Genomic DNA, 17560 nt, shown 5'->3' with positions numbered 1-17560 from the left:
TGAGATATAACAAAAGTGGGGAAATTAGTGTATAAGACTTGAAAGAACATTTTTTTCAGAACTGCCACAATATATCAGAAATTGTATGGGATAGTAATAGTGTAGAGAGCAGATAAAGAATGAAAATAAACTTCATTGAAATCAAATAATGCATATATCAAGATGAAGAAGAGTAGTACTGCTTTCAGTATACCAGTGATTGTATGTACAGAGCATATGGTTTCTTGGCAGTCTGGAAAATAAATGGAAAATGACTTCTCATGGACAAAGGTGATACAGGAGTAAAAAGCACAGTTTTTGAAACTGATCCTTTCTTAGAGATTAGGAAAAATATAAATAAGAGATGTTAAATAGAAAATAATTTGTAATTTTAACATTTGTAGGCATGTGTGAAAGTAGGTAGAATCAAATCAAGGAGTAAAGCATGTTGACAAAAGAACTGTAATTGTAGGCAATATATAGACAGGGTACTTTGTAAGGCTCTGCCACAGAACAATAAGAAAGTACCAGCGGTAGTTGGAACAAAAGAGTAGAAGAATGGGTGATTTAATGACCACTTATAATAGTTATCACTCTGTAAAATATGATAAGAAAGGCAACCAAATCCAGTGTTCCAGAACACAAGGTGGTTGGCAAAAGGAGTCGGGAAGGAGTGTTAATTTAGTTGGTGTAGCTTGCTTAGCAGCTTGGATACCCTCTTTTTCTACATATTGTCTACCACTGTCCGTAGAACTCGGACATGGAGAGCTCAATGATCTGTTTGTCTTTAGAACATACTGTATTTTAATGATCATAATAAATACTTAAAAATATGCAGTAAATATAGAGATATTAGTATTTCAGTAGAATTAATGAGCACATCTGTCTTTTGATTGGTCTTTTCATTTAAATCATCAGGCTTAGTGGTGAGTTCCCAGTTGTAGATGAAAAAGATTGACTATAATATAATATCTGACATTTTATATTCTTATAATAGATTAGGTTTTAAACACTGGAACCACAGTTCTGCCCAATGAAAATCACAGTTTTTCTGACATGCAATAATAACAAATAAGATGGGATAGTTTTTTTTTAAATAAAATAATGTGCACACATGTTGTGCATGGAAGGATCCAGAATACAAAGCTGATATGATGGCAATCAAATTTTAGTAGAATTTACTTGATTGTAACGTCTTCATTTTAGGCTGGAATATAGTATCTTACAAAATATCAGACAAATCACTCATTCTGGGAACAAAGGCTTTTGAAGGCTGTCAGCCTACCGACATTTATTTAGAGCTTATAAAACATATTAATCAAACTTGTTCAGGAGTGGTGGTCCCAAGAAGGGTTATTTTATTTTTGAGAGATACTTGAAATAACTGAAGGGCACTGATAACATATTCTTCATGAATACAAAGCTACAATGATTTTTTTCTTAAAAAAATAAATAAATACTTTTCTCAGGCTTAAAGAATGAAGCATAATGCAGGAATCTGTTTATTATAAGGCTATTTGCAAAAGACCTATGCACCATTCATTGAACCTTGAAAAACACTTGAAAATATGGGTTGCATTTGCAAACTTCAGTGTATGACATAGAAATCTGGCAAGCTGCCTGGCTTCTACTTAAAGGATTGTCATTCTGGGAAAAATAAATTTCTCTAACTAGACAAAAGTCAATGTTTTCATGTTTTACTGCAATCAAACTGATAGAGCTGACAATTTAATGTCTCAACACTTAAAATATCTGTGGATAATCAGTTACCTCAATCAATCATAAACACAAATCCTTCTATTTTCGAAGCTTATGTGTCTGTGACTAAGATATAGAACAGTTTGGTGAGTCCCTTCCCCCACAACACCTCATCATCTAGTTTCTACCATCCTCCCAATATTCCTGGTTTATTTTTAGCTATGCAGATATTTATACACATTATGCATCTGGAAATAACTTCTAACAGCTCAAGTGTGATCAAATTTAGAAACTTTTCTTTCACTGTCCTGTTTTATTTAATTTTATGGATAGTTTATAGACTGTTTGCCTGTCAAGAAAATGTGGAAGAGTTCTGGCATCCTAGCTGAAGACATCATTACAAGTGAAAAAATGCTCAAGGCTTTTTCAAAGTGGGTGCTGAAACAAACATTTCCTTTCTCTGACTCCAGGGGATGCTGGTAGCTACCCAAAACAGACAGGTATTTTGGGGTCAAATGGTATAGCATTGGCCCCTCAGGATTTCTTGGAAAACACACTGAATGGCTTACTTCTGGATACTAATCATAATGACGATGATGATAAAGCAAGGGAGGCAGTGACAACAACATAAAAAGCTGCCTGAGGAATTGGATTTCAGGTAGCTCTTGATTTGGCAGAGCTGACAGGTTCAGTTCACTAAGCTTTGGTATTGGTAATGATGGGAAACTTCAGACAATTTTAGAAATCTGTTGCTATTAAGATACTCTATGGTGTTTCTGCAATATGAGAACAAGTTTACTGGGGCACAAGAAATTGATGTGAGTGGTTTTACATTCCTAACAGGTAATTAAATTACTGTGGACACTCAATAAGCCAATTTCCTTATTTTAAGGATTTTTTACATATCTATATTATGTATGGTGTATATGTGTATATAATAGACATAGACATTCACTACTACTGCCTCTTTTTTTTTTTGTTTCTTTGATTATTTGGTGCTTTGCAATCAAACTAAGCAGAGTTTTAAGACCCTTGGGGCAGCATCTTTTAGTTCCCCGTCAGGCTACGTTGAAAAACAATCAATCTTGCTCTTGCGCTCACTTGGCGGAAGTGCCATGACGCGAATTGTGCAGTGCTTTGCTCTTGCCATGAAGCCTGGGTGACAAAACTTTTTACAAGAAGCTGACTGTATTTGGGGTTATGAATATGCAATGACTCTCATTAGTATTGAAGCACCAGAGCAGGGGCTGACATCCCCCACCACTTTGAGTTGCTGCAGAATCAGCTAATGAATTGTCTTGCTCTTTCACGCACACAGTCTGCTGTTGTGGCTCCTAAGTTCCAAGGGGAGTTGCCCAGTTTGAGTAGGCCATTGACTGTAGAAATTAATTGTCAAGATATACTCTTGATTTTGTGCAATTATGTTTAGACAATGCTTAGATTTTTAAAACAGAAGAACACTAAACTTTGCAGAAGATAATATCCTGAATAAGAAAACTTAGATGAGAATGCACATATCTACTTATAGCCACCACTGTGTATAGATGAGCTTTCATCCTGCATCATTTTACAGTTTGTGTATCTATATATAGATGAAATCAAATCATAGAAATCTGACATTCTGTTTGTTTGTCTATTATCCTTCCAAATAGAACAAACAGAGATGACAGAAAATCTCCAAAATGAATAGGATAGAAACAAAGCTATTTCATCAACTCTTTACCATATTCTTTCTTTTTCATTCCTGGGTCTCTGCCAAACATTTTGCAGCTCATACACATACCATCTTTCATGAATATGTTACTGATAAGGATATGTTTCTAGCCACTGATTAAGATATCTAAGCTGATTTGCAGTGTGAAGGAAGATGTAAAAGTGTTCAGAAACCATTTAGAATGGTCCCTTTTCAATAGAATAAATTAAGAGCATTTTTCTACACCCCTCCTCCCTTGAAATTTTCTTTCAACTTGAAGAGAACTTTTGTAGCTTGCTGCAGATTTTAAAATATGTATTGAATTGAAATGGATAATATATGCTAAAAGGTAAGGGATATGTTGTGAGCTGTGCAAATAAGGCAACAAAGACTAAGTCCTCATAGTCAGGTGCTTGCTCTATAGTCATTTATTTAGTCTGCAGTGGAAAGGCATCTGTTCCAATGAAGCAGATATATGTTATTTTTGTAGAGCTTTAGAGGGTAGTGTTATTATAATTTTCATATCTATTTGACCCATCACTAGAAACAAGAAAAAACTAAAGCCCAAGAACATATACATATAAGAATACCAAGTATGAGTACAGCTTAAAATAAATGGAGTCTGACAAAAGAGGCTCAAGCATCATACATCAAACACTTGTTACCTCTGCTGGCCTTGGTGACTGCACATGACTAAGAACAAATCAGTGATAAAAATCTCAAGAAAGATGAAACCAGTCTGGGCCTTTGCAAAGACCATCAGTCATTTTATAGAGCTGTAATATTATTTGTTCAAACAATCTTTGGTTTCCTATTTAATGGACACAGTACACCTTCCACCCTTAGACCAAAGCCACCAAGGGAAATCTTTTTCTTTCTCCCTTCCTTTCTCCTCCTCTCTCTCTCTTCCCCGCCCTCCCTCCCTCTCTCCCTCCCTTCCTTCCTTTTCTTCCTTCTTTTCTTTCTCCTTCCTTCCTTCCTTTTCTTTTTTTTTTTTTAAATATTGGATACATCTTAGTACCAATCCCATGACAAGGTACTAAATTATTTAATTTCATTCCTAAGTTTGCATTCTTGTTGCACTTCAGTGTCAATACAGGGTTTAAGAAACTGCTTTAAACTTCCTATATATTCAGAAGTGAAGTGCGTATAAAATCACAAGAAATTTCTGATTTTTAAATTTTACTTTCCTAGGTATCTGAACTTTTTTTATTATAAGACAAAGGTCTACTTGGGTATATCAAAATAAATTATTCAACTCACGAGGCACACACTCAGATTTTAAAATGTAAAAGTGCAAACAGATCAGCTGAAACAATTCTATCTAAGCATAAAGTACCATTCAAATTTAATGGAAAATATTAGCCAATATCTGTTACTATGGATATGAGAATCACATTATAAATGAAAATATTTTAGTTTTAATTATAACTATGATGGTTTTGATTTGGTTCTGTAATTAACATTTATATCCTAGACTTTGCAACTGCTGTGAAAACATTATTTATGGAAGGTTTATCCAGATATAATTTGGCACTTGTTGCCTTTATCAAATAGTAGAGTCTAATGGAATAAAATTCGAAGAACTTGTGCTTCTGTGTGCTTTGCTGACAATCTTTTATTAAAACTCCTTTTCTATATGACTATGATACAATTGTAACAGCACACACAGCAATATGTTACATTGTTTCTATTCATGTTATGTTAAACTGTTCTGCTACGTACCTGCAATAGAATTTGGACACCTGCAGGGCAACATCAAATATACATGTGGATTTAGGTGATTATTTGATTCCTCTTCCTACACTCTGTAGCATACATATGCATAATTAATATCCTGACATCGTTTTATGCTGTTGACTCAGAACTGGGGTATCCTATAGCAGATGAAGAACCAGGAAATCAGAGACACATTCTTGTGCATTTGCTCACTCAACCAATGAAACTCCTTTCCTTCTCCCCTCCCTTTCCCCCCATCTCCCTGCCTTATGATAGGCAGGGGACAGAAGGAGAGGGGAGCCTTTGATGAGTTCACCTAAAATTTTGCCAGCAGAAGCTATTTTAATTTGAACATAAAAGTTTTGTGTCTTACGGCTTAGTGTTATTTTATTTTGATTTACATGTGCAGGAGGAGGGTCCCATAACTTTTCTGTGTTTAGGGTCTCTAGAGGCCTTGATCTGAGCTTGAATGGACCAAGGAATTTACCATCAGCAAATGTTAATTTATACACTTCCTTGTCAGCCATAAATTAACATTTACCGAGTACAATCTGAGTGCTGGGAGTGGAAAGAGGTGGATTAAGGAAATACAGAAATCAGAATCCTAGGTATCGGGAAGTTTACAGTGTAGCTGGGATGAGAGACCACAGAGGGCATGATGGAGATTCATTTACAGGGCCAAATATCAACAAATATACATTTATTTCATGCACACTAAGTGCAGAAATGTTTCAGAGCTGCCACTGAGAAGTGAGAACAGCCTCAGGAGATACAACTGTAGAGACTCCTTATATGAAGCAAGTTCCTACCTGGATTTTGGAAGTTTAAAAATTTTATTAAAATATATTAAATGTGGCTTTACTTTGAAACAGGATTTAAGTGTGTCTCAAACTCACTTTATATTGATTTAAATGTAACATTTCCTATAGAAGTGGCATAATTTGAAGTATAGAATTATGTGTTTATAACATGTTTTTCATTGTTCTCACTTAAAAAATTGTATTCCTTAGTAGGGAGGAAAAAAATCTTGTTTACCAAACCACCCCATTTGAATGTAAAAGGGAATATGAGTGTGGGAATATGCATTAAAAAGATGAGAGTAATATCATTTTAAACAACTTTTTTTCTTCCTTAAGGCTGTCCCTAGTAGTCTTGCCTAAGCACATGTATAAATGTTGACTTCATATCGATGCCCAGCAAAATTATGCAGAGATTTCTAAGTCCTGTATCACCAGAGATAGTCATTGTATACCCTGAGACAGGGGAAACTTTTATTCTTTGACAGGGAACCTGAAAACATATAACTGTTTAATTGCTATTCATAAGCCTGGCTTTCAGTAAAATGGTACAGTTGTCTAACTTCTACCCCTTATCTTTCATGCTCTTCTTCTTACCCTTCTACTCTTCATAGATACTAATGATAAAGGCTTGAGGTTACTCCCTCCCAGGTGTTTTGCCTTTCTAATAGGAGATTCTCGGGTTTGATGTGTGTTTGTTGTATGGCAGGCACTGTACTAGGTCCTTTCTTTATGTATACTATTACAACATGTGACTCTGATGGATGTAAAGAACGCTGCAGAGAAATGTATAAAGTGAATTGTCAGGGTCTCACAAATAGCTATGTTTTGAGTCCCAGTGTTTCAGATCCTATCCTTTTCAAACTACAGAAAAACATTTTTAGACTTACAATAATCTATGCTGGAAGTTTAGGCCTTGTGCCTGTTCCACAGGAGAAAGGTTTTTGGCCCGCAGCATTGCCTTCAAATGAGATGAGGTGGGTCTAATTAGTCCTTCTTACTCATAAGGCCAGTTTTGTGTTGTTACACCTTCAGTCTTTAAATGTAGGCTCTTTTTTTTTTTTTGAGGTGGCTTTGTGGTGCAATGGATAGCACCAATGGATTGGACTTCTAAGCTAAGCTTTGTTTTGAATTTATTCAATTAAATTCAATTTAGTGAACATTTATTGAATGCCCATTCTTTGCCAGGCACTGTATTAGATGCCAGTGGTACAAAGACATTCTATTTAGGGAGACATTGTAAATAACTATAATACAATTCACTGAATGCTAAATGGACACATATGCAAGGGAAGATGGGAACATGAGGGAATAATTAATTTGAAGGAAGATGTTGGGAAATGCTGTAATGAGCAGAACTTTGATGGACAAGAAGTAAGACTTTGCCAGAAGGGCCCTGGCTGAGTGGCTAAGTTTGTTGGAGCATTGTTCTATATACCAAAAGGTTGTGGGTTTGATTCTCTGTCAGGGCACATACCTAGGTTCAATCCTGGTTGGGACACATACAGGAGGCAACTGATTAATGTTTCTTTCTCACATCAGTGTCTCCCTCCCTCCCTCCTTCTCTCTTTAAATATTAATAAACATATCCTCAGGTGAGAATTAAAAAATAATAATGTTCCAGAAAGACAGAAGGAATTTGATAATTTATTTCAGGTGATGGGAACAACACAAGACTGTGTGTGAATACACCTGGTATGTTTGGGATCTGGTAAGAGTGGTAGAGTGTAACAATGGTCACAGATTCTACCTTTTCCTGCATCCAACTCCTGTCAATGTGATATTGAAGATCCTTCCTTTAAGAAGTGGCGTCTCATCCCTCATCATTGAATTTGGGTTGATCATGTGACTTGCTTTGGCAAATGGGCGCTAGCAAATGTGAAACCAGCAGAGACTTGGAAAGTGCCTAGACTCTGGAGCTTCTGTGGTTGGAACCCTGAGACCATATTGTTAATGAGTTCAGGTTATCCCGCTGGAGACTAAGTGGCCACCTGCAGGAGAACAGAGGCTCTGGTGACAGTCTACTAACCATTAGACATGTGAGTGAGATCACCTTGGATCATCTGTTTACCAGCTGATCAACTATTTGATCACAGACAAATGGCAGAGTCCAGGGGACACCTGTTAGACCAGACTGAAAGACTCAGCTGATTTGCACAATTATGAACTAAATAAAATATTATTTTAGCCAATAGGTTTGGGGTGTTTCGTTATACAGCAAAGCTGATACATAGAAGGTGTAAGTGGAGTGCAGGGAATGTGGGAGGCAGTATTGGCTAAAGATGAAGAGGATTTGCAACATTTACAATATAATGGTAAGAAGGTTAGCCCTAGATGGTGTGGCTCAATGGATTGCACGCTGGCCTGTGAATCAAAGGGTCAGTGGTTCAATTCCCAGTGTAGGGCACATGCCTGGGTTGCAGGCCAGGTCCTCAGCAGGAGGCATATGAAATGCAACCACACATTGATGTGTCTCTCCCCATCTTCCCCTCTCTAAAAATAAATAAGTAAAATCTTTTTTCTTAAAAAAAAAAAAGTTTAGACCTATCTTGTAGGGCCAAGCTTCTAAACCTTGTTGATTAATGTGCCATTTTTATGTCTAAAAAAAAATCGATATACGATATTAATTTTTAATTGTCCAGTTTTTTCATGCTAAAATTTATTTTAAAAGCAAACTCAATATTAACTTAAAATCCCAGCTTGATCTGTTAATTCTACTTTTCTAAACCTATTAAAATAGATAAATATTTTAAAAAGTGGGTCTGTGCACTATCAGAATCATTTTGTATATTATGAGTGCTGCATTCTTGGATTTCCTGCTTTATCAGTAGGGATCAGGAGCATGCAGAAAATAATTTGAAGTACAGAGGCTGCTGGTAGGAAGGAGTGAGGAGGCTACTGCAGAGGTGCAGGTGGGATATGGCACATGGTAGACAGACTTAAGATGCATTCCTGAGGAAGAAGAGAAAGGAGCTGGTGACAGAGTTGATGTATGTGTGGTGGGAATGGGGAATGTGAAGTACCCACTGATTGAATACTATAAAGAAAGGGAAGAGGGAAAAAAAGAGAGATAATAGATCTCTGCTTGTTGAATTTGTTAGTAGGTTATTTGAAAACAGAAGTCGATTAGGCATTTGCATTTATGGATCTGGACTTAAAATGTTATTTTTGAAACCATCAGCATATAAATGATAATTGAAGTTACAGAAGTAGATAATGTCAAGAGAAAGTGTTTAGTCCAGAGATCTTTTAGCCTTTTATTTTTCTCATCCCTAGATTCTTAAGGGGTATGATTTACTGCAGCTGGAAATAGTGAGTATTCTCATATGGGGGTGGAAAGTGTCTGTGTAGTTTAAAAATGTCCTACAAATGATTTTGATATACTTTATCCTTCACCCCTCCCCCATTGATTTAGTGAAATGAGGACAGGGCTGAAGAATAGGAAATTGTAAAAAAGGGACAGATTGATCTGAGAGAGGTAGACCCCTTTAAGAGGGAGAGAACTCTTACAGATGAAGAAACTTTAAGATGAAGGGGCAAGCCATGGTACTAAATTCTGCAGAGAAATCCAGTAGTATGAGAATGATTCTTTAATCAAAACTGGCTCATCAAAGTATAGTACATGGCATGTAATGGAAGCATAGTAAATATTTGGGTGATTGATTTGTGTAGTACTGTTTTGTGTTTGAAACACTCCATAAGCCTTAACTACTCAAGCCAGACAGGATTGTAATTGTACTGCTTTGGGGTCCAACCAAAATCAATGTAAGTTTTAAAAATTTTGTTTCTCTGTTCGTGGTCAGTGTCTTAGAAGAGGACCCTATTGGGCTTCATAGTCTTCATGTCAGTGCAAAACAGTGTTTCAGGCTGTTTTCAGGAAATAATGTCAATCAACAACCCTGTGGCCACTCCCCCTTTGCCACTCATGGCTCCAGGAAGTAAGTTAGTTAGTTGCTTTATGAGATTTGGGTTGATGGAATGAATATATGTGTATTTGACTTGCAGGACTGGAATACCATCCACCTGTTTGGTTCTCAGTTAATTTTTATACTCATGTTAGTAGCTTCTTTTATTATTGTTATTATTTTTAAATGACAAATTTCTACCATGTTTTGCCTATAGTTAAGGAAAGGCTCCCTCCAGATCAGGACAGCAGAATCTCCTCAGACTGTCATTTGGTGGCTGTGCATCCTGCTTAGAGTATGCTCAGCAGCACACACTGGTTTGACATCTGGCATTCACGACTCCTGTGAGATTGGCTTCCCCCTAAATGTGCCCTGAAAGCATCCCTGCTGTGCTCCTTCTGTCCTAGTGTAAACACATCACAGGAAATGAACAAGTAAAGACCCACTTTTCCTGAAGGAATCAAGAAACCCCCTCACTCAGCTGGAAACCTGGGCTTTGGTGTCCAGCTTCAGGAAATTCGACCAGCCTTTTGGGTAGAGGCTGTTGTCTTGTGGCACCTTAGTCCCTTTCTCCTTCCAAAATCCCCATGTGCTCTAAGTTATCCAGCTGAGGAAAATTGCCTCAGGGCCTTTAAAATGTGAAATAAGGGTTGTCTTCCATCGTAGATTCATTAGTGCAGCTGGATTCAGTTATTTACAGTTGTACATTTGGCACTGTATTTACTGAGGTAGGAGACTCATTTTAAAATTATAGAAGCAGTCTGAAGCTAAGCCTATAAATAAATATATCTATTTTCAATTTTCACTTGTTTTACTATGAAGATAAAATATTAAAGTGATGAAAGAAAATGGGTATGTGACAAGGAAGTTAAGACATGAAAATGAAAGAGGAAAGCCTTTTCACTTTTCCCTTACTGTCTTCCCAGTTCCATTTTTTACTCCAGCCTAATGAATGCATTTTAAGTAAAATCCACACACTCTCTTTGCTCTCTGTCTTCCTACTACTACAAGTATCAGCTCAGCCCCTCTTTCAGATCCACTTCAAGAAAACACAGGCTTGAAACTCCCCCGAATGGTTTTGTCTGAACTGGCTGCCATTCTGAAGCACACACTGGATCCACTGCTGCATGGGGGAACCTGAGAGGTGAGTGAGAGGGGGCAGCCACCACTTAGCCAGGGAGTCAGGCGGGCCTGTGTGAAAACAGGTAGGTGAGCCAGAAACTAATGAGAAAAATAGGGGGTCGTCGCTAATTTTGATGTGGGGAAATCTGAAAGGCTCTTCTGTATGCCAGGGTATTTGAATATTTGGCAAACAGCTGGCTGGGCTCTGGGAGAGCGCCTCTTGATTTGCCTCCTCAGATGTTCAAAGATAAAATGAGGCAGCCGGCACGCCAGCACATAGCTCATAGCCTTGCAGTCAGTTTTGAATTTAGATTTGAATTGTGATATCAATGTCATGGTGGCACATGCTTTGAGAAAGTACTTACAGAGAATAATTGAAAGATTCAGTGTGAAGCTTCTGAAAGCCGTAATTTAAAGTTCCAGAAGCCTCCATATTACTCTCGCCATTAAAATTTAAAGTGACAGAAGCCCAATTATGATAGCTATTTTCTTAAATAAAATCATATTTCTACCCCAAGTGAAAGATTCATTGCTGTTCACTAATCTCAGTCAGGAGAACCAATCTCGGTCATGTCCAGTGTCAGCAGCAAAGATGGTTCACTTTATCCTGCGGACAATGAACGGCACTGGGGAAGCTGAGCTGGAAGGCCTCCACAGAGGAGCTGGACTTGCAGAAGGCTGATTTGCATGATAATCACCATTATGGATCCTCCCTGGTGCCAGCCTCCACACTTACCCAAATGCAGTATAACTTCTAATAGCAGCTGAGACGCCGAAGAAGGGGCTGTAGCACACATTTTGCCAAATCTAAATGATGTCAAAAACTGCTGGTTAAGAGGGTTGTATAAACCTCAATGAGGAGTGCAGACTTGGAACACAACTTTAGAACCCGATTAAAAAAACTGATAAAGGATATCACTTTGGAGACTATTATAAGATACGAATCTCCTCCCCCGCCGTCCCCCCTTCCCGCCCCCCCCCCCCCCGCTTTTTCCTTAAACCACAGAAATCTGTTTACCAGAAGCCCGTATACCAAAACAATTTGTTTACCAGAAGGACTTCTGTGGCCATTGAAACCATGACCTGGAAAAAGATCAGTGGAAATACAGAAATGTTTCCAGTGCAGAAATTTCTTTATCAGTTAAAAGTATGGACCCAGACTTTTAGACTATGAATCTTTCCACCAATTTCTTTGGTCTGTTTGATGTTACACAAGACTGCATTGTGATTTGGGGAATACAGTGTAATGGTAGCCAGAATTGCAATGAAAAATTGCACAGGGCCAGTCAAGCTTAAACCACTGTTATTTATGAAAAATTTTATTCCTTAGGGTTCCCAGGGACAAAGGAGCATGTGAATCAACTAATATTATGATGCACGATGTTGAATGATATAGAGTATATATACATCAATACTAATCTAAGCAATGTCTTATAAATAATAAATCATATAATTTCTCAAAAGTATCACAGTATGATAAAACATTTACAAGCAGGTCTTGGTTTTGCTCTTTTGTCATGACTTTAGCACACCTCTAGCCCTGTGGCAGTTTGCAAGTTTAATTTTTACTGTCTGGCTCTAGTCCTAAATTCTCTCTACTTTTTGCTAAAACTAATCACATGGTATGAACTCAACTTCTTTCCTTCATCCTTGCCTCAAATCACTGTGGCTTTTCCTCTTCCTTCCATTTTATTCACATCTCAGTAGGAGGCATCCACCTTCACTTGTGTCCTTGATTCCATCATTGTGCCTAGGCCCTTGCTGTAAATCCACTTTCCACATTTGACATGTTTTGGCCTCATCCTTAAAAAAATTTCTTCCCTAAATTTCCTTCTCTTATTCCTTTCTTTTAATTCTTCTTGATTTATCTACTTTCTTTCCTCTTCCTTATTACCATTTACTCTTTTTTAAAAGAAGATTTTATTTATTGATCTTTAGAGGGATGGGAAGGGAAGGAGAAAGGAGAGAAACACTGAGGTGTTGGAGAAACATTGGTCAGTTACCTCTTGCACACCCTCAACCAGGGACCAAATGTGCAACCCAGGCATATTCCCTGACCAGGAATTGAACTTGCAGCCTTTGGGTCTGTGGGACAGTGCCCAACCCACTGAGCCACTCCAGTCAGGGCTCACCATTTACTCTGTAACTTGTTGCAATCTGACCTCAACCACCACTGATACTGCTATCACAAAAATTATATTCCTACTTAACAGAGTAGGAATACTCTGCCCTTACTTAATTGGTAAGGTTGGAGTGAATGGGTGGGCCAGCTTAGCTTACTGCCACCTTTTCTCTACCCAGAGAAGGACCTGCCTACCAAGAACCCCCATTCTCTCTGAGTCTGAGAGCCCAGCCCAGCCCAGCACGGGCCTGGCTTGTGGAGAGGCCTAAGTCTACAGTTTAGGCAGTGAGGCTTGGTTTGGCTTTCCCACAAAGCTACCTCTTCTACCCTGGCCTCAAATAGTAATAAATGTTATATTTTAGCTTCTCTTCTCTTTCATTTTTGTGTTACTTCTTGTTCAGAACCCAGGAGAAGAAGAGGGTGTCAATTTTGGAGAACTGCTTGGAAACCTAAATAAATACAATACGGATATAAAGCAAAAAGTTAAAGTCCTTTCTTCCTAATCTTACTTTCCAGAGGGGCTTGGTTCCCTTTCCCCCTCTGTCTCCCTCCCTGCCCTGTGAAGATATAGCAAAAATGTGACTTTCTATAAGCCAGGAAGTGGACCTTCACCAAGAAGAAGATCTGCTCACAGCTTGATCTCGGACTTCCCAGCCTGCAAAACTGTGAGAAATAAATGTTTGTTGTTTCAGTCACTCAGTCTATGGTATTTTGTTAGAGTAGCCTGAGGTAATTCTTCTGATATTTCTATGCATATAAAAATGTATATGTATATACATATATAATAGAAATATTTTTACCTGAATACCACATAACAGAAATATACATGAGTATATGTATACATACACATATCTCTCTAAAACATATTTTTGTTTTATATAATCTCTCTATTTACATTTGTTTATATACATATAGTTGTATTTTTTCCATAAATGATAACACACCATACATTTTGTTCTGCATCTTCCTTTTTTCACTGAACACACTTTCATGTCAATAAATACTGACCTACCTTGTTATTTTTAATGGCTGCACAGTGTTCTATGGTTTGGATGGTTTTTAATAAAACCATTCTTCAACTGCTGACCATTTAGATTATTTCACATTTTTTTGCAGTTATAAATAATGCTGCAGTGAACCTGGTAGCATTCATATTTTTTGTGATCTTGTTCTAGTGCTTCTAAAGGAAAGATTCCTAGAAATAGAATTGCTTGATATCTCAAAAATTTAATTGATTAATAACAATCAGAGACTCATAGGTTGAGAAGAATTCTGAGAGAGCTCAGAGTTTATCCCAGGAAGGGTATTCTCCTCTCTCTCTGACTTTGAAAAGTTCAGAGAATGAGACTTAATATTCTTCTCAGTAATGTTTTCCAATGACTTGAAATAGAAATAGACTGTAAAAGAAATAGTAATAGTTATGATGCTCTGGCCAAGTGAGTAGGAAGTGAAAATGAAAGACTGGGTCCTAAAGTAATACTTCAGTGAGCCTGGGTTCCAAACCAGTCAAGCAACACAAGCTGCAGGATTATCAGAGTTATGGCAGCCTTAGATATTTGGATTAATTTACATTCACATATCTGGGAAGTTTATACTTTTATACTTCATGTAGAGTAGCAATGGGAGATTAGTTTACTCTGGATGTCTCAAGACTGAAAACCTATCCCACAAGATGGCTCTCAACAACCTGGTCCCCTTAAAGCTTTGACTCTATCACCGGAAAACAGGTGACCTATTGAGAGTGTGGCCAGACTACAAATAGTCTTAAATCTGGTTCTACTGCCTACCCCAAGATGAATCAGGCCTAAAAGAATAGTTGGACTGTTTGTGTTCCAAAGTGATTTCTTTTGTAGAGGAACCCATGGTAGCTCATTTACAAACTGACTTAAAGACAAAAAAAAAAAACAACAAAAAACCAAACCATGATGCAATATGACAGAGCTGCAGGATCCTGACTGCTTTAGGTAGCCCCCTCCAAGACAGGTAGAATTTGTTTGGACTCTTTGCTATGCTGTGATGACCTCTGTGGGAAAACCCTGTATATTATGTGGGCTTGGCTCTGGGAGCAGATGTGTACTTGACTATCACAACTTGGATATTTTTCTTGCTCAGGGTACACATGGAAACCTGTTTTCATCAGAAACAAATGCAGAACGAGTAGCAAAGATGACCATGTTTAACAGCCAGGAATTTTCACATGATGTGCACATTTATACAACACTGCAGAAAGGACCAGACAGCCAGACCATGTTAGATCATTTCACTGCTCATCGAAGAGATTCGAAATGGACTTTTAAGTATTATTGCTGATTTGCTATGGCTATATTCCTTAATATGAACATCTGATTAGGATTAATTTTCTTAAATTGATGAATAGAGCACTTCAACTTGTAGGGTTAAATTTGTTGTCATATATTGACATATGTACTATGTTGTTGTATTGACACATGTTATATATTATAACTTTTTCCTGGAGTGCAAATTACAGGCACTTCTAATCTGTTTTAGTTTTGAGGTCACCACTCTTTCTCTCTTCACCTTTGTGTGGCTTTTTAGATTTCTTAATGGAGATAGAGCAGAGCTAAGTGACTATTAAATTCTTTTTTATATACACTAAAACCCATTAACACGGACTTCACTAAATTTGGAATTTATGATAATGAGGGCAGGGCCTGGGTTAAAGTTTACTTTTGCATTGTCTCTGAAGGAAAGCTTTGCTGAGCTAATAAACAGTATAAATACAATTGCAGGAGGGTGGCACTATTACTTTAAAAAGCAGTCTTTTTAAGCACTCTAGAGACAGGCCTCGCAGGAGAAGTAATGAGGTAGTGTGGCAGAACGGCACAGCACAAAGACTGTGCCACTTACCAGCTATGTGACCTTGGACAAATGACTTAGTCTCTCTGAGTATCTTTCCCTCATCTGCAAAATGAAGATAGTTATCTAATTTATGGGGTTGCTGTGAGGGTTAGATTTAAAGTATAGAAAGTGCCTGGTGTGCAGTATGTACTTCATAAATGGCAGATAATTATTACCTACCTAAAATAATTGGTGAGCTAATGTCAAATACTTCTCATTTTTTCACTAAAGCAGGGCTCCTCAGTACTTTAGAGTTTTATTGACCTAATCTGAGGTATTGTTTTATTATTATTGTTTATTAAAGGAAGACCCCAGCAGTTTGGTGTGGTGGTAAAGAACATGCTTATACTTTGGAGTCAGACCAACTCAGGTTTGAGAGTAGTTCTTATCACTCATTAGCTATGTGGCCTTAAGCAAGTTACTTAATATCACTCAGGTTTTATTTTCCAATTTGTGAAAATGGCATGATAATGCCTCCTGGACTTTTATGAGGACTCGCTGAGATAATGCATGTAAAGTGTTCAGCCCAGTGATTTTCATGCAGTATACTCTCAAACATCTCATGTTGCTATTAGCATGATCTTTTTGATAATCATCCATACTTAGGACTTTTCATTAATTGAGGCTTGTTGTCTTCAATTCACCTAATAAGTGAACTTTACTCTAGATATAATCTCCATCCTGATAGAATTTTAAGTATATAAGTAAAAAGTTATAGAGGAGCTAAATGGCTATATAGACAGGTAGAGAAGAAGAGGAAAAAATAATATGTTAAAAGTGGAAGCACAAGGCATCAAGTTAGACTTGAATTACTGAATAGTCAGTTTTGAGCATACTCTTTGTGTCCTTTATGAAAGACCTTTATATTAGCCAAAAGAAATAGAACTGTATGTATACATAGTAGAAAAGTGTAGACTGCTGACCAGATCATATCATTCATTGGAGAGAGAAGCAGTAAGTCCGTATTCAACTTTATTTTTATCTTGTTGCTTTCTCCTATGTTTCATAGGCTGTATGGATGAGAAATGTAAGCACTATAATGTCCTGCATAGAGACTATAATCTATCCTCCCCTTAATGACAAGCTTACACAGTTTGTCAGAATCCATCACCTCAGTAGATCAGACTGTATTACTTTGATGACTGGCAAATTGGTGCCACTTGTGGTGAAATGAAAGCAGCCAGGTGTGTGCGCGTGTTTATTAAGTACTCTTCAATGGGAGAAATGTGTTTTACTGAAAACTGTCATCCATGGTATTTTTGAAGTAGCAAGAAGTACTCATCTTCTTTTGGGAAGAGATAAGAATTATTTTTCATGAGATTCTGAACTGTTACAATACAAATTCACAATCATAAATGTGTTATAAAAATCAGGGTTTTTTTGTTTTTGTTTTTGTTTTTGTTTTGCATTGTATGCATGCACAATAGAACCGTGAGATAAAAACTAGAGGGGACAGAACCAGTACTATTGGCACGTGTGCCTTTGGCTGTCCAGGGCTGCCCAATTTAAGCAGATAATTTTAAAAAGTAAAGCCAGTTTTTTAAATGGACAACCAGTGGTTTAAAATATGAGAATTTTTATGTAAGTAAATAGAGAAGTCAGATAAAAACCTTTTGTTAGACCATGTTATCTAAGATTTGGGTCTGAAAATGTTACCACTCTCATG

Source organism: Pteronotus mesoamericanus, unplaced genomic scaffold (assembly GCF_021234165.1).
Source record: "Pteronotus mesoamericanus isolate MK-2021 breed Mesoamerican mustached bat unplaced genomic scaffold, CSHL_Meso_final contig_50, whole genome shotgun sequence".
Lineage (NCBI taxonomy): Eukaryota > Metazoa > Chordata > Mammalia > Chiroptera > Mormoopidae > Pteronotus > Pteronotus mesoamericanus.
The sequence above is the reverse complement of the archived record's forward strand: the minus strand, read 5'-3'. Positions refer to the sequence as shown.